The sequence below is a fragment of the Thalassophryne amazonica genome, chromosome 15 (assembly GCF_902500255.1).
Source record: "Thalassophryne amazonica chromosome 15, fThaAma1.1, whole genome shotgun sequence".
NCBI lineage: Eukaryota > Metazoa > Chordata > Actinopteri > Batrachoidiformes > Batrachoididae > Thalassophryne > Thalassophryne amazonica.
The window spans coordinates 40,626,379-40,651,678 of NC_047117.1; the positions used below are offsets into that span (position 1 = coordinate 40,626,379).

A 25,300-nucleotide genomic window follows, 5' to 3' on the forward strand; every position below is an offset into this window, starting at 1 on the left:
TCTGGGAACAGAACTCACGGTTGTTATCAGCATACACTGGGTTTGTGGGGGAGTTCAGAACAGTGTTTGATCACCCTAACAGAGGAGAGACCGCTTCAACCGTGCTGCTGTCAATGAGACAGGGACGCGAGAGCGCAGCCGCTTATGCAGTCAACTTCCGCATCGCGGCTGCGAGGTCCGGCTGGAATAACGTTGCGCTCCGCGCCGCCTTCATAAACGGACTATCGTTGGTCCTGAAGGAGCAGCTGGTAGCTAAGGAGGAACCGCGGGATTTAGATGGGCTTACCGATCTCGTTATACGGTTAGACAATCAGTTGGAGGAGCGCCGTCGGGAGCGAGGCGAAGGACGTGACCGGATACGCGCCGCCCCTCTCCCTTCCGGGTTCGAAAAGGGGCTGCCCTCCCCACGCTCCACAGCCGCAGCGCTCTGTGGGGCAACAGCTCCCCCTGCTGACATTGTTAGGGAAATGCACAGGGCCAAAATGAGGAGGCTGATCCGTGGAGAGTGTTTTCTCTGCAGCTCAAAAGAGCACACACAGAAAAACTGCCCCAAACGGCCACAACAACAACCGCCCTCAGAGACTGGGCTAAGGGGGGGTCAAAACATTCACGTGAGACACACACAGATTGCCACACGACTCCCAGTTACAATCCTGAGCGGGGATTTAACCCTTCAAGCCCCAGCACTGGTGGACACGGGGTCAGAAGGGAATCTGCTAGACAGCAGATGGGCAAGGGAGGTAGGGCTCCCTCTGGTGGCGCTTCCTTTGCCAGTGCAGGTGCAGGCACTAGATGGCACCCTCCTCCCTTTAATCACACACAAGACACAACCAGTAACTCTGGTGGTGTCTGGAAACCATCGGGAGGAGATTGAGTTTTTTGTAACTCCTTCTACCTCCCGCGTGATTTTGGGCTTCCCATGGATGTTGAAGCACAATCCCCGGATTGATTGGCTGTCTGGGGTGGTGGTTCAGTGGAGCGAAACCTGCCATCGGGTGTGTTTAGGATCCTCGGTTCCTCCCGGTTTACAGGCTAAGGAGGAGGTCAAAGTCCCTCCCAATCTGACGGCAGTGCCGGTTGAGTACCACGATCTTGCTGACGTCTTCAGCAAGGATCTGGCACTCACCCTTGCCCCGCACCGTCCGTACGATTGTGCCATTGATTTGGTTCCAGGCGCTGAGTTTCCATCCACCAGGCTGTACAACCTCTCACGACCTGAGCGCGAATCAATGGAGACCTACATCCGGGACTCATTAGCTGCCGGGCTGATCCGGAACTCCACCTCCCCGATGGGGGCAGGTTTCTTTTTTGTGGGCAAGAAAGATGGCGGACTCCGTCCATGCATTGATTTCAGGGGGCTGAATGAGATTACGGTTTGCAACCGATACCCGTTGCCATTGTTGGATTCCGTATTCACCCCCCTGCATGGAGCCAAAATCTTTACTAAGCTGGATCTTAGAAATGCGTATCACCTGGTTCGGATCCGGAAGGGAGACGAATGGAAGACGACATTTAACACCCCGTTAGGTCACTTTGAGTACCTGGTCATGCCGTTCGGCCTCACCAACGCCCCCGCGACGTTCCAAGCCTTGGTTAACGACGTCTTGCGGGACTTCCTGCACCGATTCGTCTTCGTATATCTGGACGATATTCTCATCTTTTCTCCGGATCCTGAGACCCATGTCCAGCATGTACATCAGGTCCTGCAGCGGTTATTAGAGAACCGACTGTTTGTGAAGGGCGAGAAGTGCGAGTTTCACCGCACGTCTTTGTCCTTCCTGGGGTTTATCATCTCCTCTAACTCCGTCGCCCCTGATCCGGCCAAGGTTGCGGCGGTGAGAGATTGGCCCCAACCAACAAGCCGTAGGAAGCTGCAACAGTTCCTCGGCTTCGCTAATTTCTATAGGAGGTTCATTAAGGGCTACAGTCAGGTAGTTAGCCCCCTGACAGCCCTGACCTCTCCAAAAGTCCCCTTCACCTGGTCGGATCGGTGCGAAGCCGCGTTCAAGGAGTTGAAACGACGGTTCTCTACTGCGCCAGTTTTGGTGCAGCCCGACCCTAGCCGCCAGTTCGTGGTTGAAGTGGACGCCTCTGACTCAGGGATAGGAGCCGTGCTATCCCAGAGCGGAGAGACCGATAAGGTTCTTCACCTGTGTGCCTACTTTTCTCGCAGGTTGACACCAGCTGAACGGAACTATGACGTCGGCAATCGAGAACTCCTTGCAGTGAAAGAGGCTCTTGAGGAGTGGAGACACCTGTTGGAGGGAGCGTCTGTGCCATTCACGGTTTTCACTGACCATCGGAACCTGGAGTATATCAGGACCGCCAAGTGGCTGAACCCCAGGCAAGCCCGCTGGTCACTGTTCTTCGGAAGTTTTGACTTCCGGATCACCTATCGCCCCGGGACCAAGAACCAGAGATCGGATGCCTTGTCCCGGGTACACGAAGACGAAGTCAAAACGGTGCTGTCGGATCCACCGGTGCCCATCATGCCGGAGTCCACTATCATGGCCACCCTCACCTGGGACGTGGAGAAGACCGTCCAGGAGGCTCTGGCACGGAGCCCGGACCGTGGAACCGGTCCGAAGAACCGTTTGTACGTCCCACCAGAGGCCAGAGCTGCAGTCTTGGACTTCTGTCACGGTTCCAAGCTCTCCTGTCATCCAGGGGTGCGAAGGACCGTGGCAGTTGTCCGGCAGCGCTTCTGGTGGGCGTCTATGGAGGCCGACATCCGGGAGTACATCCAGGCCTGCACCACCTGTGCCAGGGGCAAGGCTGACCACAAGAGGTCCCAAGGTCTTCTCCAGCCACTTCCTGTGCCTCATCGCCCCTGGTCCCATATCGGCCTGGATTTCGTCACGGGCCTCCCGCCGTCCCAGGGCAACACCACCATCTTCACGATAGTGGACCGATTCTCCAAGGCGGCCAATTCGTGGCCCTCCCGAAGCTCCCAACAGCCCAGGAGACAGCAGACCTCCTGGTCCACCACGTCGTCCGTCTGCATGGGATACCCACCAACATCGTCTCTGATCGTGGTCCCCAGTTCTCCTCACACGTCTGGAGGAGCTTCTGCCGGGAACTGGGGGCCACTGTGAGCCTCTCGTCCGGGTATCACCCGCAGACCAATGGACAGGCAGAACGGGCCAATCAGGAGTTGGAGCAAGCCCTGCGCTGCGTAACATCCGCACACCCGACGGCCTGGAGTGAACATCTGGCCTGGATCGAGTATGCGCATAACAGCCAGGTGTCCTCTGCCACCGGCCTCTCCCCGTTTGAGGTGTGTTTGGGGTATCAGCCCCCATTGTTTCCCGTGGTGGAGGGAGAGGTCGGTGTGCCCTCGGTCCAGGCCCACCTGCGGAAGTGCCGTCGGGTGTGGCGCTCCGCCCGTTCTGCCTTGTTGAAGGCCTGGACGAGGGCGAAGACCCATGCGGACCGCCGGCGATCCCCGGCCCCTGCTTACCAGCCCGGGCAGGAGGTGTGGCTGTCCACGAAGGACATCCCCCTCCAAGTGGACTCCCCCAAGTTGATGGACCGTTACATTGGACCTTTCAAGATCCTCAAAATCCTCAGTCCTGCCGCAGTGAAGCTCCGACTCCCAGCTTCACTGCGGATCCACCCGGTTTTTCATGTGTCCAGACTCAAGCCTCATCACACCTCACCCCTCTGTGCTCCCGGTCCGGCGCCGCCTCCTGCCTGGATCATTGACGGGGAGCCGGCTTGGACGGTGCGCCGGCTCCTGGACGTCCGTCGAATGGGCTGGGGGTTCCAGTATTTGGTGGACTGGGAAGGGGATGGACCCGAAGAACGCTCCTGGGTGAAGAGGAGCTTCATCCTGGACCCGGCCCTCCTGGCCGATTTCTACCGCAGGAACCCGGACAAGCCTGGTCTGGCGCCAGTAGGCGCCCGTTGAGGGGGGGGGTCCTGTTGTGTGGGCCGCCAGAAGAGGATGTACTGCTGGCCCACCACCAAAGGGTGCCCTGCCTGAAGTGCGGGCTTCAGGCACGAGAGGGCGCTGCCGCCACGGACACAGCCGGGAGTGACAGCTGTCACTCATTAATTCCTGACAGCTGTCACACATTCTTCATCATCGCACTCCATAAAGACCAGACGTCATCTCCACCTCGTTGCCGAGATATCGTACTTCCTTGGAGGTAATATCCTCAGCCGTTTCTTTTGCAATATATCTGTATATTGTGAGTGTTTGCAGGAGTACCAGTTCCTTTTTCTGTGGAAGCTGAGTGAGTGCAGGACGGCACTCTTTTCCTCTGAGGAATCACTGCGGTACTCTACTGAATATTGAGTGAGAGGTGGAGGTGGCATTCCCACCGTTGTTGTTACTGGGTGTACACACACCCACACTTGACTGTCTTTGTTCTCGCCAGCAGTACCAGATCCGACAGTCGGGGACGGTGATCACCTGGGAATTCGGGACTTGGCGGCTCCAGTATTCACCAGGTTCTGTGGCAGCGGAAATTGTGTGGTTCCGGCTCTTCTCAGGACAGACGTCTTCTATCCTCGAGCCTGCCCACACGTCACCTTTGTGATTTGACTGTAATTATATTCTGAGATTGTCTGCATTTCGTTGTGCACGTTTCACAACATTAAATTGTTACTTTTTGGCTCATCTATTGGCCGTTCATTTGCGCCCCCTGTTGTGGGTCCATGTCACTACACTTTCACAACAATATTAAAAAAGCCATCTCTATTATTTTTCAGTTTCTGCGGAAGAATAAAACACACCACATTAAAAGATCACAGCTTGTTAAAGAGTATAAAGAAGGTGGTATCAGAGCTGCAGATTTTGAAACAATGGTTGGGACTCTGAAGATTAAGTGGATTAAAATATTTTTGGCCCAGTCTGATTCTATGTGGTTCCACATACCTAGATCACTGTTCAATAAAGTTGGAGGATTTGATTTTCTTTTAAAATGTGATTTTGATATCAATAAGATTCCTTTGAAACTTTCAAAATTTCATAAACAGATTCTTCACTTTAGGAAAATGATATTTACCCATAATTTTTCACCTCACGGAGCAACCTTATGGAGTAACAGAGTTATTAACATCAATAGAAAATCACTTTTTAAGAAGGACTGGTATGAGAGAGACATTTGGTTTGTTACCGATATAATGGATGGGGATGGTGAATTTTTGAATTATAGTGTCTTTTCATCTAAATATAAATTCAAATGTTCTCAATATGAATATAACAAAATATGCAAGGCTATCCCCCTGCCTTTGATTAGATTGATACAAAATATTAAGAAGAATTGTAATGTTAGATCTCATTTACCTCAGTTAATCATAGATTAAATTCACATAAACATTAAGAAGTGTGACAGACTTGTTAGTATAGCCTAAAGTAGAGCTGTTCCATAACTTCAACAGAGCCTTGTTCAGAACAACTCAAGAAATCTCCATGTCAGTTGTGGAAAAGGCTCATACAAAATTTGTTGAAGTGGCCTGTTTCACCTAAGGTAAAAGAAACTCACTTTAAAATAATAAATAAAATCTATCCACTCGCTGATTTCCTTAAAAGAAGATTTGGGTTTGAAGTAGAGCCTTGCGCTTTCTGTAATGTAGCTGAGGAAACCTTTATTTATGCCCTGTATCTAGGACGTTTTGGCTGGGTATCAGTGAGTGGTTATCTGTGAAAATAATTGATATTTTACCTTTTGTCATCTCTCACATTCTTTTTTATATGAACAATCTAAAGTCTTCTATTTCTGATGTGGTAAATATTGTCATACTCATGGGTAAATATTATATTCACTGTTGTAAATGGAGAAACAATAAGCCCTCCTTTGTAGGTTTTGTTAATGACTTTAAATTATTTTTCCTGTCTCTCCATAAAGTGAAATCTAAGCTGGCGTGTAAAATCCACAAGGATATAAACTCTATGTTACTTTTATGAAATGACCTTGCTCCTTGTCCCTTATCTGTCACTGGGTAATGCCCCTTTTAATTTTGTTTTTGTTTGTTTGTTTTTGTCTGTTTTTGTTTGATTTGTTTGTCTCCTCTACGAGATGTATTTCAATTTCTTCTTAAAAAAAAAAAATCCCACCTTTTTATTTTGAAAACAGGAACTCGCCGTAGCTGTGTTCTATTTCCGTGTGTTTACTGTAAAGTCTACAATATAGGTGCACTTGAAATGTTGGAGTGGCTTGCTCAGAGTCGCTCTGTAATCCGAGCAAAGACGAGGTTTACAACGGAGGTTTACCCGCAGCAAAGACTCCGGTTGATTGTGGTGCGAGCCTATTGTGAAGAGACATATCCAATATGGCGGGGACGCTGGATTACGTTGCAGCAAGTTATAAGGCGTCTACGTATATAATGTCTATGTTTTTACCTCCATTTTATTTTCTGTCTTCACCAGCCTCCAGTCTAGTAGGTGGCGATAATTCACAGATAACTTCTTTTGTCATCCGCACTCAAACGCAAAAGACACCCTGCTCAGAGCACCGCTCTCATTGGACCGACACTTTTACCTTGTCATAATCTGATAGTGGTGCTCGTGAGAGTGTGCTCAGAAGAAGAAGAAGAAGAAGAAGAAGGAAAAAGAAGTCGGCGACGATTGTAGTCAGTGCTCGCCTTTTGGTGAGTTTTGAATATACGTTTTTTTTTTAAACTGAAAATTCTTATGTTCCACAATCTCATTGACCTAAAAATGTTAACTTATTATTGAAAACCCTGCAGAAATCGTCCATTGTACGTTCGACCTTGATGCAAAAGGTCTTAATGTCGTCCAAGAATGATTAGCTACATTTAAGGGGCCATACTAATAGGAAATGGATGAAATGGGGCGAAATGGGGGTAAAATGTAACGAAATGGACTGACTAGAGTGAACCAGACTGACTCCAAATAATGCGTTTATGCTGCGTTTACACATAGGCAGTGTTGATTGATTCAGCAATAACATTTGTTACATTACATAATTCAAAATTTCATTATTATTGCCAAGGATAGTGCATTAAAGCCAGAAGGGTTATTACCATTGCAAACATGGTACATGATAAAACACAATAATTATAAAAAACAAACATAAAAAACATAAGTACAAGAAATAAAAACACTAATAAAGAAATCACTGTGGCCATCTTTTGACATAACTGACAAAAAGTGACTTTTCACTCTTTTTTTGAAGAGATTCTTTGTACTTGACAGCCGAATTGAAAGTGGTAATTCATTCCACAACTTTTTACCGGTGTGATAAAGGACGGAGAGCTAAAAGTACCTTCCCTATTTACAGTGAAAGATGATTGGTTGTTTCTTGTTCTAGATCGACAGTGTTCTTCTCTGACATACTCACAATTAAACCCTGCTGCACTGCATTCAGTTTCATTGCTGCAGTATGCCAAGTCTGCTAAAAGTCTTGTTCCTGTGCTCCTCAGCGCGTTCCTGCAGGTGTTCCACCTGCTGCATGTGCCTGATAGTGGCGCAGATAACTGTAACAGTTGTTCATTTCTGGAAAGAAGCACCAAAGTTGGCACAAATACTCCTTAGACATTACTCTTTTGAAAAAACTGAGTAGCCACTTGAATTTTCAGTAGGCGGCCAGGTAGGGTACAATTGAAGAATTACACAGGGGTCACAATTTAAAAATGCGCCAATCATATTGAAAGCTATACCACATTATTTGTCTGATCACAACAATACCAAAAAGGTATACTTTGGACTATCTATGACTGAATGTTATGGGGTAAAAACAACAAGAATGGTGACAAAGGTCAATTTCAGTTTGTACAGGGGTTAGAAGTTAAAGTTGCTCCAATTTTGGTAAAAAGTGGTGCAAATTATTGGTTGAACTGATAGGATTAATAAATTAAATAGTGTGTTGAATGCTTGGTCTGCAAGGTAAAGGTAGAGCAATGTCGACATCCATTGGATTCTATGACATGTGACATATGTTACCCTGTAACATGATAACTAAGCATGCCACATAGTGCAAACTATTCCTTTTTAAAACCCTATTAACTCAACCAATAATTTGCATCACATTTTACAATATTTAGAGCAACTTTAACATCTGACCCCTGTACAAACTAATGCTGACCTTTGTTACCATTCTTGCTGTTTTTACCCCATAACTCCATAACATTCAGTCATAGATAGTCCATACTATACCTTTTTGGTATTGTTGTGATCAAACAAATAATGTGGTATGGCTTTCAATATGATTGAAACATTTTTAAATTGTGACCCCTGTGTAATTCTTCAATTGACCTCTACCTGGCCGCCTAATGAAAATTCAAGTGGCTACTCAGTTTTTTCAACAAAGTCATGTTTGTGCGGATTAAAGTTACTAACTGGGACTCCTGTCTTGTTGCGAGAAAGAAACGAGAATCGTCCTCCATTCTGTTCACATAGCTCCAAACGCTGCGCGGCTCTCTGATGAGTCAAGTTAGAATGATAGAATCCAGTCTGAATTAATAACTTCAAAGTGAAACACAGTTTTGTTTATTTTTGTTTTGCTTTCCTCTGTGACGTAAACTCATTTTGACTTCTGATATGAGCTGGACGGACAAGGAGAGCAGTCGCCATCATCTAATGTAGTCCATGTCCGTCCAGCTCATATCAGAAGTCAAAATGAGTCAAATGGCTCTGAGAGATCTAAATAGACTGCTGTGTAATGAATGGAACCACACTGCCATTTAGTGGATATCCAGTGTGCGTGAGTGTGTATTTATGAATCAGTAGGCATTTGTTTGTGGATCTGTGGATTTCGCAAAAAGAATGTCTCAAAATTACGTCACAGAGGAAAGTGATGAATGCATGTAATTGGTGATCCACAAATGCTGAAACTCAATTCAGAAATACAATTTCCAGTTTTACAAATGTAATTTTTTTTTTTTTTTTTTTTTACAAATTAAGTTTTATATTTGCAAATACAACATTATTTGCTAAGACCAATTTACAAGTTACAGATATGAAATTTGCATTTGTGGATATCTGAACACATTTGCAAATCAATGATTATGTGTAGATCACTCTGTGTGCATTTACAAATATTAATGAGACAATTTTAAACCCATAGAATGAGGGCTGTATTTTGCATTCTCAACATTCTGTAGGCTGTAAGCTGAGCAACATGAAACATGGAAAAAAAGCTTGCTGGTAGAACAAAGTCAGTGTAATAAAACAAAAGTTGGCAGTTTATTCTAGTGTCTTTATTTGAATGCATGTTTTTTGTTTTCATCATTAAGTTTTAATGCAAAAATAGTCCTATACATTAGACCTATATTCTTATTTTGGGCATGATCCAAATATGTACTTGATTGGTATCGGCCGATCAAAATTTCAGTGATCGGTGATCGGCCTAAAAAATCCTGATTGGTGCACCTCTAGCCAAGAATGTATACCTCGTGGCATTCGTGGCGTGCCGTTGTTATGTGTAAGCGCAGTATTAAGATATTATAATATTAATATCTTTAATATGATGCAAGCGTGCACAGCTCTAACTTTGACCCCTGATTTCCCATCATAATGACATTAATTAAGGATCAGACTAGTATCTGGTGTTGTGGCAGACATACTGTGTTTGACACACTGATAGTATTATTTTCTATCTGGACTGGGAGACGAACAGTCCCAGTCTATTAAGTCTATTATATAAACGTCTGATCCTCTTCTGTGTTTGTTTTGACAAATAGTGGGTGTACAAATACAGGACTGAGTTTGAATGAATGTAATAGCACGGAAAATGCAGATTTATGGTGAAACTCTTGAAAACATTGATCATGCCTACATTGGTTTCTATTTATGTTTGGGTGTTACACACTAATCGAGATGGTGGTGCTCTGGCAACAGCCAGCAAATGAGCGGATCGCAGCGGTCCTCCATCTAGTGGATTAAATAAAAATTGATGGTTTTACCCCCATTTCATTAGTCAGTCCCTATTTCGCTAAAAAAATAAAGAAAAGTACTTAATTCATTCACATTTGGAGTCAGTCTGCTCCATTTCACTACGTTTTACCCCCGTTTTGTTATTATCAGTCCCCGTTTTGCTTAAAACAATTTATAAAATTAATTAATTTAATCATATTTGGAGTCAGTCTGGGTCGGTCTGCTCCATTTCATTACATTTTACCCCCATTTCATGATAATCAGGCTCCATTTCGTATTTTATTAGAGCCACCATTTGAGTGTGGTTGTTCCCAATCAGTTGTCTAGAAAGCCAAAAACTGGTTCAAGGAACTAGCCATGTTTAGTAATTTGTTGATCATCGCTGGTGAACAACTTATGGCCCTGTCACATCATGACGATTTAGCCAGCGTATGCCGACCGTATTAAAAACTGTGGCGCACGCTGCCACACGTCTAATAAATTAATGCAGCTGTTACACCTTGACGATTATCCATTGTATGACGACAGCCCTGTTTGTACCCAGTGGTTCGGGTTGGTACTGCCCGGTGTGGTGCCGGTCAGAAACAGAGTAATTTAACTTTACTCTATTTATTTATTTATTTTTTATCTTGGTGGACCATTTTCATTGTGTACAGAATGCTGATGAGTGGACTGGCTGTGGTAAACACTGCTGTGAATGAATAAACTGGACTTACCCAATAACAACTTAGAGTGTATTGGTGTAAAATCTACATTATCACCTGAAATGTCCTTTCTTGTATTTGTTCTCTATAGACCACCATCTGCTAAGGAAAATTTCTATGATTTTTACAAATTTACAGTGCAAAAGAAATAATCCTCTTGGGGGATTTCAACTTAAATTGGATGGACAAAAAAACAAGAAAGAAATTGAGTGACGTGCGTTAAATATCAACTGTCACAATTAATCAATAAGCCTACCCGAATCACAAATAAATCACAAATGTTACTGGATTTAATTCTTAGTAATAAAGTAGACCGTATCTCTAAAACATCCAATTTAATAACTGGAATGTCTGACCATCTTACATTAGTTGCACGTAAATTATCCCGACTTAGGACTAAAAACCAGAATAGAGAAATAAAGGTAAAATGTGTAGATATTATTCCAAAAAGAAATTTAGAACGTTTGGAAAATGATCTTGGGCTGATTAACCGGGATGAAAAAATTGCAGGACCTGATTGTGAAGAGGTGGCAAATCAAATAATAAGCACAATCCAAGACATATTGTCTAAATACAGGAAGACAATACCAATAAAAAATAAAAAGCAAAATATACTCTGGTTAAATGAGACCTTGAGGCAAATGATGAAAATTAGAGATATGGCGTTAAAAATCTTTTTAAAATCCGTCCAGAATACAGATCACATAGTATTTAAAGGGATGAGGAACAAAGTAACATCAGAACTCAGGAAAGCTAAAGCGAATTTTTTCCTAAATATAATAAAAGAAGCAAAAGGCAATAATAAAGCCTTATGGGAAACACTCAATAAATTGAGGGGCAAAGATCATCAAAAACGTGAAATTACACAAATTAAATGTTGTAATGAAATTTTTAATGATAATTTAAGTAATCCAAACAATTTTAATACATATTTTATTAATTCTATATATGAACTCAGCCAAAAATTCACTCCAGTGTATCCCAAAAAAAGACTAATAACAGATAACCCAAAACTGAACCTATGCTTAACTAATGAATTTCAGGTAAAAAAAAAACTTTGGTTTCTCTGACAAATTCAAAAAGCAAAGACGTCTACGGAATAGACTCTGCGCTCATTAAAAAAAATTATGAACACTTAATCAAACCACTAACAAGGTTAACGAATCTTTCAATTGAACAAAATTCTTTCCCAGATAAAATGAAAATTGCAGCAATAATTCTTATACACAAATCTGGTAATAAACAAGAAATGGAAAATTACAGACCAATTAGCATCCTTCCAATATTCTCTAAAATCATACAAAAGGTAGTGTCCAGGCAAATAATCGATCATCTAGAATCAAATGCGTTGTTACATCCTATGCAGTTTGGTTTTAGAAAGTACCATTCTACAGATACAGCCTGTAGCTATCTTTTGGAAAACATAAAATCAAATTTTGACAAAGGAGGAGTTGTTGGAGCAATTTTCTTAGACTTACGCAGAGCGTTCGATACCATAAATCATGAACTTCTCTATTCAAAATTACAGAGATTCAAACTATCAGAAAATACAATAAGTTGTTTAAAATCTTATTTATCAGGGCGAAATCAATGTGTCAGAATTAATAATGTAGTATCTGAGACAAAACTGTGTAATATAGGTTTACCACAGGGGTCAATTTTGGGCCCGGTGCTATTTTCTTTGATGATTTGATGATATAGATGATTTACCTGATTTAGCATGTGACAATGTGAGGATACAAATGTATGCAGACGACACAATAATATACACACACGGAACAAATATGACTGAGGTTGTGAACAAACTAACTATAGCCATGGGAAGAGTCTCTACCTGGCTTCAGGAATCCTGTCTAACACTAAACTTAGAAAAAACAGCAGCCATGTACTTCACTATTAAGAATAAAACAGTATATCCAAATATTATTATCAATGATCAAATTATAAAAAATATAACTGAATTTAAATATTTAGGCTTACATTAGATTCAACTCTCAGCTTTAAGAAGCATATAAAAAAGATCTCAAACACTTTGAAATTTAATTTAGCTACTTTTAAAAGCATCAGAAATACATTAACAACAGAGGCTGCAAAATGCTTTCTAAATGCAATGATAACACCTCATTTCACTTACTGTATAACAAATTGGGCCCAAGCAAATCCAACAACGTTAAGACCCTTGGAGTCCCTGTACAAAAGGGCTCTTAAAATCCTTGATCAAAAAAGCATTCAATATCACCATTGTCATATATTGAGCAAATACGCCTTACTCAGCTTTGAAAATTTTATCTTTCTCCATGAGGTTCAAATGGTATACAAAATAGTCCATAATCAAGCTCCGCCACCTCTCAAGAACTTCATTCACCTGTCCTCTGATACAACAACAAGGGTAACAAGAGCAACCACTCAGAGGCAGTGTACCATTCCCAAATGTAAGACTGCATTTGCACAATCAGTGTTTTCTTACAGAGCCACAAAGAAGTGGAACATATTACCACAAGAAATAAAAACACAACCAGACTTTAAGACATTTTCTGTAAAGGTAAAATCATGGCTCCTTCAAAACCAAAGATGCAGGCACTAAATATATAGCACTGCTAAAGGTAAGATTGAACATGTGTAATAAGTGTTCTGATTTTACATAGAAATTGAGAGATGAACTGTATGAATGGTGAATATCTTTTACAAGTGTTTTGATATTGTACAGTAATTGAGAGGCTTAGATGAATTAATAAATGTCTTGATAATTTTGATGTTTTGATGCTACATGATGAGTGACAGGGATGAATGATTGTTTTAAACATTTTGATATGGCACAGTATTTTAGAGATGAATGACATAAGAATTAATTTAATATTATATATTTTATGAATTTAGTATTACATATTTTGTAGGTGTTGTTTGTGATGTATTTAATAGCTCTATGTGTATCCCCCTGACTACAGATGGGAATTAGCTGTTGCAGCTATAATCTGGTACAAACATCTCTGCTCAATGAGCATAATGTAATTGTATGCTGTCCTTGCACAAATAAATGAAATGAAAATAAAGCGCTTTGACTCCTTAAATGTTGAAAGCACCCAGCAGCTGCTTCCTGATCAGCGGACCTGATCAGGTCTGATCAGGTCATCACAGACATGAATAATAAAACGCTGTGATGATTTAAACTTTTAGAGTACCAGTTGACCGCGATCAGATGTGATTAGAATGAAGTGTTGTGTGATCTGTAGGTGTGGTGTTGTATGGCTGGGGGTGCCTGGCTGCCTTTTGTTTCTGTCTTCTGTTCTGTCTTTTGTTTTTCCTTCCAGGTGGCTTGCGTTCAGGACTGAGTGGCTGTGTGGCTGAGTTATTAGGACCTCACCCTGATCACCTGAGGCTGGTCATGTGCAGCTCGTCAGGACTCACAGCTGTGGTGCATCTACATGGATTGGGGCATGGTGGCATTTAAGTCTGGAGTACACAGTGTGTATTTGCCAGAGACTCGACCTTGTGACCAGACGGGTGAGATCGTCGTCTCAAGAGCCATCTCATCATCATGGATGCAGAGACCGTACCAGGTTTGATGCCATGGTCTGTGAAAGAGGAGGGGGTGAGGTCTCATGCTCGTCAGCACACTTCCTGAGGTACAGTAGGTTTTGTGACTAACATTAGTACAGTCAGTAAATGTGGTGTCCCTCACACCTTATTATATTGAGCTGTTATGTTAGTCGTTTAATCAGCTTCCACTGCAGTGGATAATGTGAACTGGGTGTTCCATGCCTGCAGGGTGGGAAGCTTATTAGTGATTAAGCCAGGAAGTGTTTGCTGTTTATGTACACCTTTGAGTGGTCTCTCTGTGTGTGGAGTGTGGACTCACATGATGGTTTCTTCTTTCACAGACTCGGTTTGTCACGGCCACCTGGGGGGGTGTCGGCGGGGTCCTTGGGTCCGAACTGTTTCTGGCTCCGGACCGTTTGTGCTGCTAGGAGCGCACCGTATCTCCACCTCGCAGACCGCGCACTCATTTGTTTGTAATTAGCACATCACTGTTATGTTATTAAATTCAGTTATCCTTTGTACCGTGCTCTGCTTATTTTATACTGGGTCCTTCAAACGCTGGTCGGTTCTCCGTCCTGCGTCTGACACATAACATGTGGTCACCGACAGCGGCGACGCTTTAAATGTTTAAAGAGTGCATTTATCAGGCATGATCACCGTGTTCGATGGATCAGGTCGTCTCATGATCACACCACAGCGATGGTGCTTTAAAAGTTTAAATCAGGGGTGCCCAAGTTCGGCCCTCGAGCTCTACCTTCCTGACACTCTTAGTTGTCTCCCTGCTCCAACACACCTGAACCCAATGAAAGACTCGTCAGCAGGCTTTCAATGAGAATTCATTGGGTTCAGGTGTGTTGGAGCAGGGAGACAACTAAGAGTGTCAGGAAGGTAGATCTCGATGACCGAACTTGGGCACCCCTGGTTTAAATTATCACAGCGCTTCTGTGTGTTTAGAGTGTGACACAGGCATGAGAAACGCACCTGCAGCAGAAAAACCACAGAGGGACTTGCTTTAAAATGGTGCACTTCCAGCCACAAATTAAAGTTAAATTCATGTGCTGATTATTTTCTCAAGTCAATACAGTCTCAAATCTGATATTTTGAACCATTCACTTTGGTTACAATGGTTAATCACTAGGTTTATGAAAATAAAATCAATCAAATAAGATTTCAAATCTTTGTATTTTTTGCCCTGGGTTGAATGTGCCCTTCTGACGAACCTCTGGCTCCAGCCAGGCCCCCTCAGTAAAATTGGTCTAGAACTGCTACTGGGAGAAAGTCGCTTGAAAATTGAAACAGTTCGCGCACCAGCAGCAGTTTTGTGGTAATTCCGTCGGGTCTCCTGCTGGGTCTGCCAAGCACGAACAGAAGATCTGTAGCTGCTTCACAAACCTTTTTTTTTTTGCCTTCCTCCCCCTGATTCTGCACAGGACATGCATTTGTGTGCAGGTGTAAATTCAGAATGCAAAATAGCGCACCGTTTCTGCGCTCTGAAATGCATCTCCATTTGGTGTCATGATTCAAACTTCCAGCTCTTTAAAAATGCAAAAGTAACCGGAGACAGACACAAAGCAGCCTACCTTCTTTTTTGGCCGTGACTCCTGGAAGTTCATCTTTTCTTTCCTCTCTGATTATAAATAGGGGTGAAAAGTTGCTCTTCAGCAGGCGCACCGGCTGCGTTCCGGCTGGATAGGACCGGTACGGCATTCCGCTGCGTTTTGACTTACTTTCATTCCTGGGCATCACCCAATCAAATTTCTTCTACTTTTGTATTGTAGTAATGAAGATGTTTAAGAGAAATGTATCGGAGTAAAAGTATACATTTTATTGAAGAAATGTAGTGGAGTAAAAGTGAACATTGCCAGAAATTTAAATAAAGAAGTTAAGTACAGATACGTCAAAATTCTACTTAAGTACAGTAATGAAGTATTTCTACTTTGTTACATTACAACACTGATTAAATGTATTCAAGAAGGAAACAATATTTATTTTAAAAATAGCTGATATTTTCAGTCCCACGTGACATTTTTCAGATTTGAAATTGTTTCTAAGGAAAAAAAATCCACACTTCCTTAATAATCACCATTCTGTGTTCTGAACTCTGCCAGTATCGTCACTGTTGTCAGACTGAAGGTTTTCCTCCAAAGTTTAATGTCATCTAAATAAGGCTCTAAACCATAAATGCTGTGTCCCCCACAGCTGCTTCAGAAATACCTTCAGACTGGACTTTAAAAAAAAAAAAATCGTCCAAAAACAGCTCAACCTGCACCGTGTTTACAGTTGATTTGGGCTTGAATCAACAGGTGCTGTTCTGGTGATGACGTAGCAACAATAGGCTGTGTTCACGTGCAGCCTGACTGACTGAGGATTACACCAGCCACCTGTGCTGAGCTCTGCTCCTTGACACCAGGAAAGATCCAAAACTTGTAAAGATATGAAAAAATAAATAATTACCCTGGAAAACAGAAAGGGATGCACTAAATTTGACAATTTGGGTGATGATGCAGCGACACTGTGCCATTGCTTAGGGAGAGCCCTGGACTGTTGATGTTGTTTAAAAATGCAAAAGTCCTTTTTATCCGATTAATTGATAGAATACTCAATTACTAAAATAATCGACAGCTGCAGCCCTAATTAGAATTAATATTCCAAATTTGTTGCCTGTATTGGTTAGATCGCCAATCCAAATTCCTTTAGAGACAATCCATTGTTGAAGGTCAAACCAAAAGCTTTGCACTGTTTCACACAAAAAGAAAAGATGGTCCATCAGGTCTTCAGGTCCAGTCTCACAAAAGCCACAGTTACCTACATCCATTGGATATATCTTGTTAATAATTTTAAATTGGAGTTCTTTCATCTTTGGTGAGACTGGAAATGTTAAATATTTACATCTAATCTTTTGTATTTCTTCCTTTCCAAAATCTTAAAGAATGTAATCTCATTTGTGTGAATTAGTGAGACAGTTAAGTAAGCTGCTTACTTAAAAAAAAAAAGAAAAAAAAAAAGGAGATGCCATTGTCTTCTTCAGGGAGGTGGTGGCATAATGGTTTGCACATGATTTAAGAGGTTTTACTTTGGCATCTGATGGTTAATGATCACATTATTCCCTTTGAACGGTTTGGGTACACAGAGACTCGGACGCTCCGGTTTTTAGGACTTTCTGCAATTTATTATGAAATAATGCTGCATTTATGTGGAAATAATTGTTGTACAGAAGCTTCAGAGATCTGTCGCTGAGGAAGATTATGACTGGAGTGAAGTTTTAAGCAGAAACAAGGCAATAATCACTTAATGCCGTGTCAGAGAGGCGGGCTGTCAATGAAACCTCGCTCTCCAGGGACAACCAATCACAACAGACCCAGTGCCGACCTGGATCCCTCCCCCATTGTGCCAAAATACAACCCCCATAGTGGCATTAGTTTCAAGCGAGAGAGCAGGAATTCCCTGCACGCGAGCAGAAATAAACTTCGAGCGGGCGGGGGGCGCAGCGGTCCTCGTGCGCAGCACCTTTGCGTGCGCACAGAGATAATTTGCACACACGCAGTTAATATCTACACGTGAATGCATTATTTTTTACTCGAGTGTGGTTTTGGCGCTGATCTGATGCCATGTGAAAAATATACATGACTACTTAATTGTTGCAATAACCCGTGTATGTGATTCTTTTTTTTTTCCTAAATATTTTGTAGCAAGAATGCAATATCTTCAGGGTTCTCCCTACACCCGGAGTGGGCAATCATGTGCCATGAAGGGCCGAGACACTGCAGGTTTTCCTTGCTACCAGTCACCTTCAGCAGGACGACCAGGTGTTTATGTACAGGGGAGAAGCTCATCAGCAACCCACCTGCTATGGTGATTGGTTGCAAAGAAAACCTGCAGTGTCTTGGCCCTCGTTGCCCACCCCTGCCCTAAACAGTGGACTAATGGCACTGCGCCATTATACAGTATACAGTACTGTTTTGAGAACAGAGCGCATTTCTGAAAATATATAAAAATACTTCATTTAGTAATTTGGAGTCAGTTTGGGTAAATTGTTGCACCCCTCCCAGAGCCCAGTTTTTCACAGGCTGTGCTCACGTTCACGTACAGCCTGACTGACTGAGGATTACACCAACCGCCTGCACTTACGGTCCAGTGTCAGGGGAGTGCTGAACTGAGCTCCTGACACTGGGAAAGATCCAAAACTTGTAAAGATGTGAAAAAAATAAATAATTACCTAGGAAAACAGAAAGGTATGCACTAAATTTGACAATCTGCGTGGTGGCGCAGCGACATTGTACCATTGCTTAGGGTCCCTTCACACATAGTGAGAATAAATACAAATCAAGGTGAATCACGCTGGAACAGCTTGTATGAGCAAACCACGAAACATCGAGCCGATGGGCAGACATGCACGATCCCGCTGCGGCGCTATCGTGCTAGCGTGTCGTGTGAACAGGAACACAGTGTGAGCAGCTACACCACATTGCGCCGCTGATGTGGAGAACAATAAAATAAAAAATAAACTATAATAAATGAATATCACTGGGTTGATATAAATAATACATAAAAGGGGACACAATACAGAACCCTGAGGTTAAATAACCCTGGTTAAATAAAAAAAAATGGCACTCATGGGAATCGAACCTGCACGTATTGATTACCAGACAGTAAATTTACCACTGCACTGCAATCACTGTCTTAGTGTGAAATGTCTAAAATCAACAAGCAGATAAACATATTTTTTTTTTAAAAAGAGAGAAAAAAAACGGTGTGATAACTGACCACACAGTGTTTGTTATGGTGTATTTCTGCTGATATGTGACTGAAAGTGGCGTATTTGTCACAGTGTTGGCTTGTCATATGGTCCTGTGGCATGCCGCTCACTGTCCTGTCAGACAGAAGTGAGATTCAGGTCACCTGCTGTGTGCCACATGAACCGACGGCCCGTTCCAGCTGGAATAGCCTGTCAGTGTGCGTGCTCTCCAGCCTTTTGCCAAAGCGATATATGTTTTTATGTATTTCGATGTGAGGACAGCAAGCACAAACAGGCATGTGTCCATCAAAACACATGCGTGTCCTGCAGCTGTGATGTCCAGGACCAGAGTTGTCAACAGCTGCCACGTCCCCTGTCCTGTCAGCACACAGACCAAGATGTCACTCTGTGATCAGACGAAAGGTGCTTCGCCTGCGGGGGGAGGGGGGGTGTGACACACACACGTGTTGTGGGGGGAGCAGACACTCTGGCACGGCACGTGCACTCAGCAGTTTCACAGTAATGGGGTCACTTAGACAAATTTCACATGCGGCTCGACAGTGATCGTCTGCTGACTGTTTTTGTGCTACTAGTACAAATGGCCACACATTTTGTAAGTGCCAAACAAGCGGTGTTAGATGTTCATGCGTGTCACCTGCAATTTGGCCGACACCTGCCACGAGAGGATTCAAATGGGCTCTCACAGCGCACACTCTGTTTTTCAGTTGCTGGTGTGCGCATATAATTGTAGCAACAGGTGTACGAGGCGTGAGAGGCAGCTACGATTTTACACACTTTGCATACGATTCCCGCTTCATGTGCACTTCGACCAAATTCATACTCTGCGTGAAGGGGCCCTTAGGGAGAGCCCTGGACTATTGATGTTGTTTAGAAACACAAAAGTATTTTTTATCAGATTACTCGATTAATCGCCAGAATAATCAATAGAATACTACCAAAGAAGATGTTACACATGGATCGCGTGCTCTCGCCAGTCGATTTCACGGCGCTCCTCACAAAGCTCTCTCATGATTCTGGCAAGTTAGGTAGAAACTCCATTATCTCCTCAAAATAATGTATTCTGAGTTTTCAGGCAGCCTGTATAAACAGCGTTGTGGAGGTATTCCGCGTGTGTGTTCATGGCAGGAGTAAAATGGCATCCTGTGACACAGACTCCGAAAAGGTTAACAGTTTCTGGGTGAAGTCTGTTGTCTCCTTTCTGTGCATTCTCTGTAAATCAGAGCCATCACTTTCAAATGAAAGGTCAGAAGGTTCGTTATTAACGTAGTAGCATTCGTTTCACTCTGTCAGCCATCAGGATGTTTCTGCTTTTTCAGAAATGTGCATCTTTTTTGGGGGAGGTTATGGTCTAATGGTTAAAGCCTTGGCCTTGAGACCAGAGGATCCTCAGTTCAAATCCCAGCCTGACCGTAAAATCACTAAGGGCCGTTGGGCAAAGTTCTTAATCCCCTAGTTGCTCCCACTGTGTAGTGGGTGCCGTCCATGTCAGCAGCCTCACATCGGGGTGAATGTGAGGCATTGATGTGTAAAGCGCTTTGACCATCTGATGCAGATGGAAAGCGCTATATTAATATGTAAATATAAATTTGCCATTTTATTTACATCACATGCCAAGAAATGCAGAGTAAGACATTTTCCAGAAATACACCTGCTTACTCGCGCAGTGAGAGAAATAATTAAAATACAGTGGTCCCTCGTTTATCGCGGGAGTTGCGTTCTAAAAATAACCCGCGATAAGCGAAATCCGCGAAGTAGTCAGCGCTATTTTTTGCAGTTATTGTGGATGTTTTAAGGCTGTAAAACCCCTCACTACACACTTTATACACTTTTGTCAAACATGCATTAGCATTTTCTCACTTTTCTCTCCTGTGCAAACACTTTCTTTTTCTTCTGGGCAAGAAGATTATAAACAGACACACGCAGAACTTTCCCTTCGCTCACTGCCTCCTGAGGTACGGATGCGGGACCCGCAAAGAATCCAAGTCCTCTCTCGGTGGCCACGGAGCGCTGCGGTTGCGGTCAACATCCGCATCAAAACAGCGAGCGTAGTCTCTGGACCTGTTGCCAGATTTGGCGCAGCTCCGCACAGCAGACAGGAGGGCGGTGTGAGTCGCCCGCTGCTGCGTTTACCAAGCCCGCAGACTCAGTAAGCGCATCTGAGGCAGTGAGAGCAATCGCGGTGATGCCGACCGGTGCCATGACTGGCCCGCCTGATAAGGACGCAGAACAAATCAAATCAAATCAGTTTTATTTATATAGCGCCAAATCACCACAAACAGTTGCCCCAAGGCGCTTTATATTGTAAGGCAAGGCCATACAATAATTACGGAAAAAGCCCAATGGTCAAAATGACCCCCTGTGAGCAAGCACTTGGCAACAGTGGGAAGGAAAAACTCCCTTTTAACAGGAAGAAACCTCCAGCAGAACCAGGCTCAGGGAGGGGCAGTCTTCTGCTGGGACTGGTTGGGGCTGAGGGAGAGAACCAGGAAAAAGACATGTTGTGGAGGGGAGCAGAGATCAATCACTAATGATTAAATGCAGAGTGGTGCATACAGAGCAAAAAGAGAAAGAAACACTCAGTGCATCATGGGAACCCCCCAGCAGTCTAAGTCTATAGCAGCATAACTAAAGGATGGTTCAGGGTCACCTGATCCAGCCCTAACTATAAGCTTTAGCAAAAAGGAAAGTTTTAAGCCTAATCTTAAAAGTAGAGAGGGTGTCTGTCTCCCTGATCTGAATTGGGAGCTGGTTCCACAGGAGAGGAGCCTGAAAGCTGAAGGCTCTGCCTCCCATTCTACTCTTACAAACCCTAGGAACTACAAGTAAGCCTGCAGTCTGAGAGCGAAGCGCTCTATTGGGGTGATATGGTACTATGAGGTCCCTAAGATAAGATGGGACCTGATTATTCAAAACCTTATAAGTAAGAAGAAGAATTTTAAATTCTATTCTAGAATTAACAGGAAGCCAATGAAGAGAGGCCAATATGGGTGAGATATGCTCTCTCCTTCTAGTCCCTGTCAGTACTCTAGCTGCAGCATTTTGAATTAACTGAAGGCTTTTCAGGGAACTTTTAGGACAACCTGATAATAATGAATTACAGTAGTCCAACCTAGAGGAAATAAATGCATGAATTAGTTTTTCAGCATCACTCTGAGACAAGACCTTTCTAATTTTAGAGATATTGCGCAAATGCAAAAAAGCAGTCCTACACATTTGTTTAATATGCGCATTGAATGACATATCCTGTTCAAACATGACTCCAAGATTTCTCACAGTATTACTAGAGGTCAGGGTAATGCCATCCAGAGTAAGGATCTGGTTAGACACCATGTTTCTAAGATTTGTGGGGCCAAGTACAATAACTTCAGTTTTATCTGAGTTTAAAAGCAGGAAATTAGAGGTCATCCATGTCTTTATGTCTGTAAGAAAATCCTGCAGGTCAGCTAATTGGTGCGTGTCCTCTGGCTTCATGGATAGATAAAGCTGGGTATCATCTGCGTAACAATGAAGATTTAAGCAATGCCGTCTAATAATACTGCCTAAGGGAAACGTATAAAGTGAATAAAATTGGTCCTAGCACAGAACCTTGTGGAACTCCATAATTAACCTTAGTCTGTGAAGAAGATTCCCCATTTACATGAACAAATTGTAATCTATTAGATAAATATGATTTAAACCACCGCAGCACAGTGCCTTTAATACCTATGGCATGCTCTAATCTCTGTAATAAAATTTTATGGTCAACAGTATCAAAAGCAGCACTGAGGTCTAACAGAACAAGCACAGAGATGAGTCCACTGTCTGAGGCCATAAGAAGATCATTTGTAACCTTCACTAATGCTGTTTCTGTACTATGATGAATTCTAAAACCTGACTGAAACTCTTCAAATAGACCATTCCTCTGCAGATGATCAGTTAGCTATTTTACAACTACACTTTCAAGAATTTTTGAGAGAAAAGGAAGGTTGGAGATTGGCCTATAATTAGCTAAGATAGCTGGGTCAAGTGATGGCTTTTTAAGTAATGGTTTAATTACTGCCACCTTAAAAGCCTGTGGTACATAGCCAACTAATAAAGACAGATTGATCATATTTAAGATCGAAGCATTAATTAATGGTCGGGCTTCCTTGAGCAGCCTGGTAGGAATGGGGTCTAATAGACATGTTGATGGTTTGGAGGAAGTAACTAATGAAAATAACTCAGACAGAATAATCGGAGAGAGAGAGTCTAACCAAATACCGGCATCACTGAAAGCAGCCAAAGATAACGATACGTCTTTGGGATGGTTATGAGTAATTTTTTCTCTAATAGTTAAAATTTTATTAGCAAAGAAAGTCATGAAGTCATTACTAGTTAAAGTTAAAGGAATACTCGGCTCAATAGAGCTCTGACTCTTTGTCAGCCTGGCTACACCTGCGGTTGTTCTTATTTTCTTCAATTAGTGATGAGCAGTAAGATGTCCTAGCTTTACGGAGGGCTTTTTTATAGAGCAACAGACTCTTTTTCCAGGCTAAGTGAAGATCTTCTAAATTAGTGAGACACCATTTCCTCTCCAGCTTACGGGTTATCTGCTTTAACACAATGCGCTGTTAAAAAAAAACATGCAAAATTGCACAAAAAAATTTGCGAAACTGCGAGGCTGCGAAAGGTGAACCGCGTTATAGCGAGGGACCACTGTACATCAGCGACCACTAATTATTACCGCATGTGCACAGATAGCTTTATTATCATGAATACTTTGATGTCGTATTGCTTACAAGGACAAGGTGAGAATTTCACACTTTGAAGTGAATGCCACCAGCCTGGTGATATTGTGATTTGAGAGTTCAAACTTATCAAATTTAAACGTATACAGGGGAAATGTATATTTAAAAAAAAGTCTAATCTCCCACATTTTCAATTGTTTTTCTGTACATTTTTTCCTTTCAAATTAATTTATTGCACATTCGTAACAAGTATTCAGTGTGTCAGTGAAATACAAACATTTTAGTTTAATTTCACTAATCAGATATTCAGCAGAGTCAGACCAGAAATGGTACTATAAAAGATTTTTATTTTTGTGTTAGGATTTCAGGACACAAGGTTGGATGGGACCCTGAGTGGAAGTGTTGCATGCCGCTTCGAGTGATAGTAGTTGCCAACAGGGTTCTCAGCAGGATTTTTTTTCTCAGTGTAATGGGATAGAAAGACACCTTTAAAAAAAAACGGGGGTTGGGGGGATGCTTAGGCTTCGCCCTCCTCCTGAAGCTTTTGAATTATGGGCTTATAAAGGGCCTTCTTTGTCAGTCTAAATTAGACATGGGCCGATAACTGGTTTCATGGTATACTGCGGTATGACATAGCCACAGTATTAAAACCACAAAAATTTTCTGTTATACCGTCCCTACAAGTATGAGTAGGTTATGAGAATTCTTGATAGGCAGAGCGGATGCTGCCATTGGCGCTCCTCTGTCTCTGTTTACAAACAGGCATCTAACGTTAGCTAGCTCTGCATCACAGCTGAAGGAGGCGAAGCCTGCACTGAACTTTTCCCTCCGTCTAAAAGGACCAAGTCGGCTTTTTCGTTTTATTTTCTGCGGAATAGCTCTTCAACACAAAAATGGTGGCAACAAAGCACCGTAGCTATGGTCTGTGTTGGACATGGAGCAATTCAAGATACCCGCAAAGGATTATATGGAAGGAGTAAACTTTATCCCATTCTTGAAACCACAGAGAGTACAAGCGGTGGACTCGAGTCATGCTTGTGGTCGACCAAATTTCTCCCACAAACATGTCAAGAAGGACAAATACATCTATTCCAAGCACTTTGTTGATGAAGCTGGGCTAGTATTGAGCATCCGGAGTTCTAGACATTATTCCAGCCACGTTTCTCCCTAAGCAAGTAAGTCATGTTTCCCACTGGGCAGATGCTACATCTAAACGTCTACGTCTAACAGAGTGACTATTATTTTGGTATTTTCTCTAAAGTTATCAGTGGTATAGTGCTCATAGCGGTACACATCGTGTTAATTAGTGCGCCTGAATCACGCACGCTTCATATGCAAATAGCCATAATGCTGTTAAAGCAGATTTTAAAGCTATACATTATACTGTGAAACTGCGGTATTTTTGCCCACGGCTATCATACTGCCCAAACCGGCCCATGCCTAGTCTAAATATACCAAAACCTGAAGTCCAGACGGAAGAAGAAAACATCTCTGTGCTTCCGAATGTGAGGAAAGTGTCTCCAGAAACTCCACCAATTTGTGGTTGAAGCTGCAGAGGAGACCTTCATCTGGGTAAATGTGCTGAGGGTTCAGCTCACCTGTCATCTCTGTAAACTCATACCTGCTGCTACACTTCTCTACATAAAACAAGGCTCTTCAAACAGCAACTATTTTATTATTTGAAAAAGCTGTTTCCTTTTATCTTTTAACATTAAGTGAATGAATCATTAAACATGTCCATGAAGTCACAGTT

The 25,300-nt window shown here is 42.7% G+C and overlaps 1 long non-coding RNA gene across 1 annotated transcript; it reads left to right on the forward strand.

Moving 5' to 3' along the window:
• Nucleotides 1-5,676: 5,676 nt before the first annotated feature.
• Nucleotides 5,677-23,809, forward strand: LOC117527036. Its single transcript, XR_004565415.1, has 3 exons — nucleotides 5,677-5,930; nucleotides 6,562-6,563; nucleotides 23,798-23,809. It is a non-coding gene; the product is annotated as an uncharacterized LOC117527036 (long non-coding RNA).
• The last annotated feature ends 1,491 nt before the right edge of the window (nucleotides 23,810-25,300 follow it).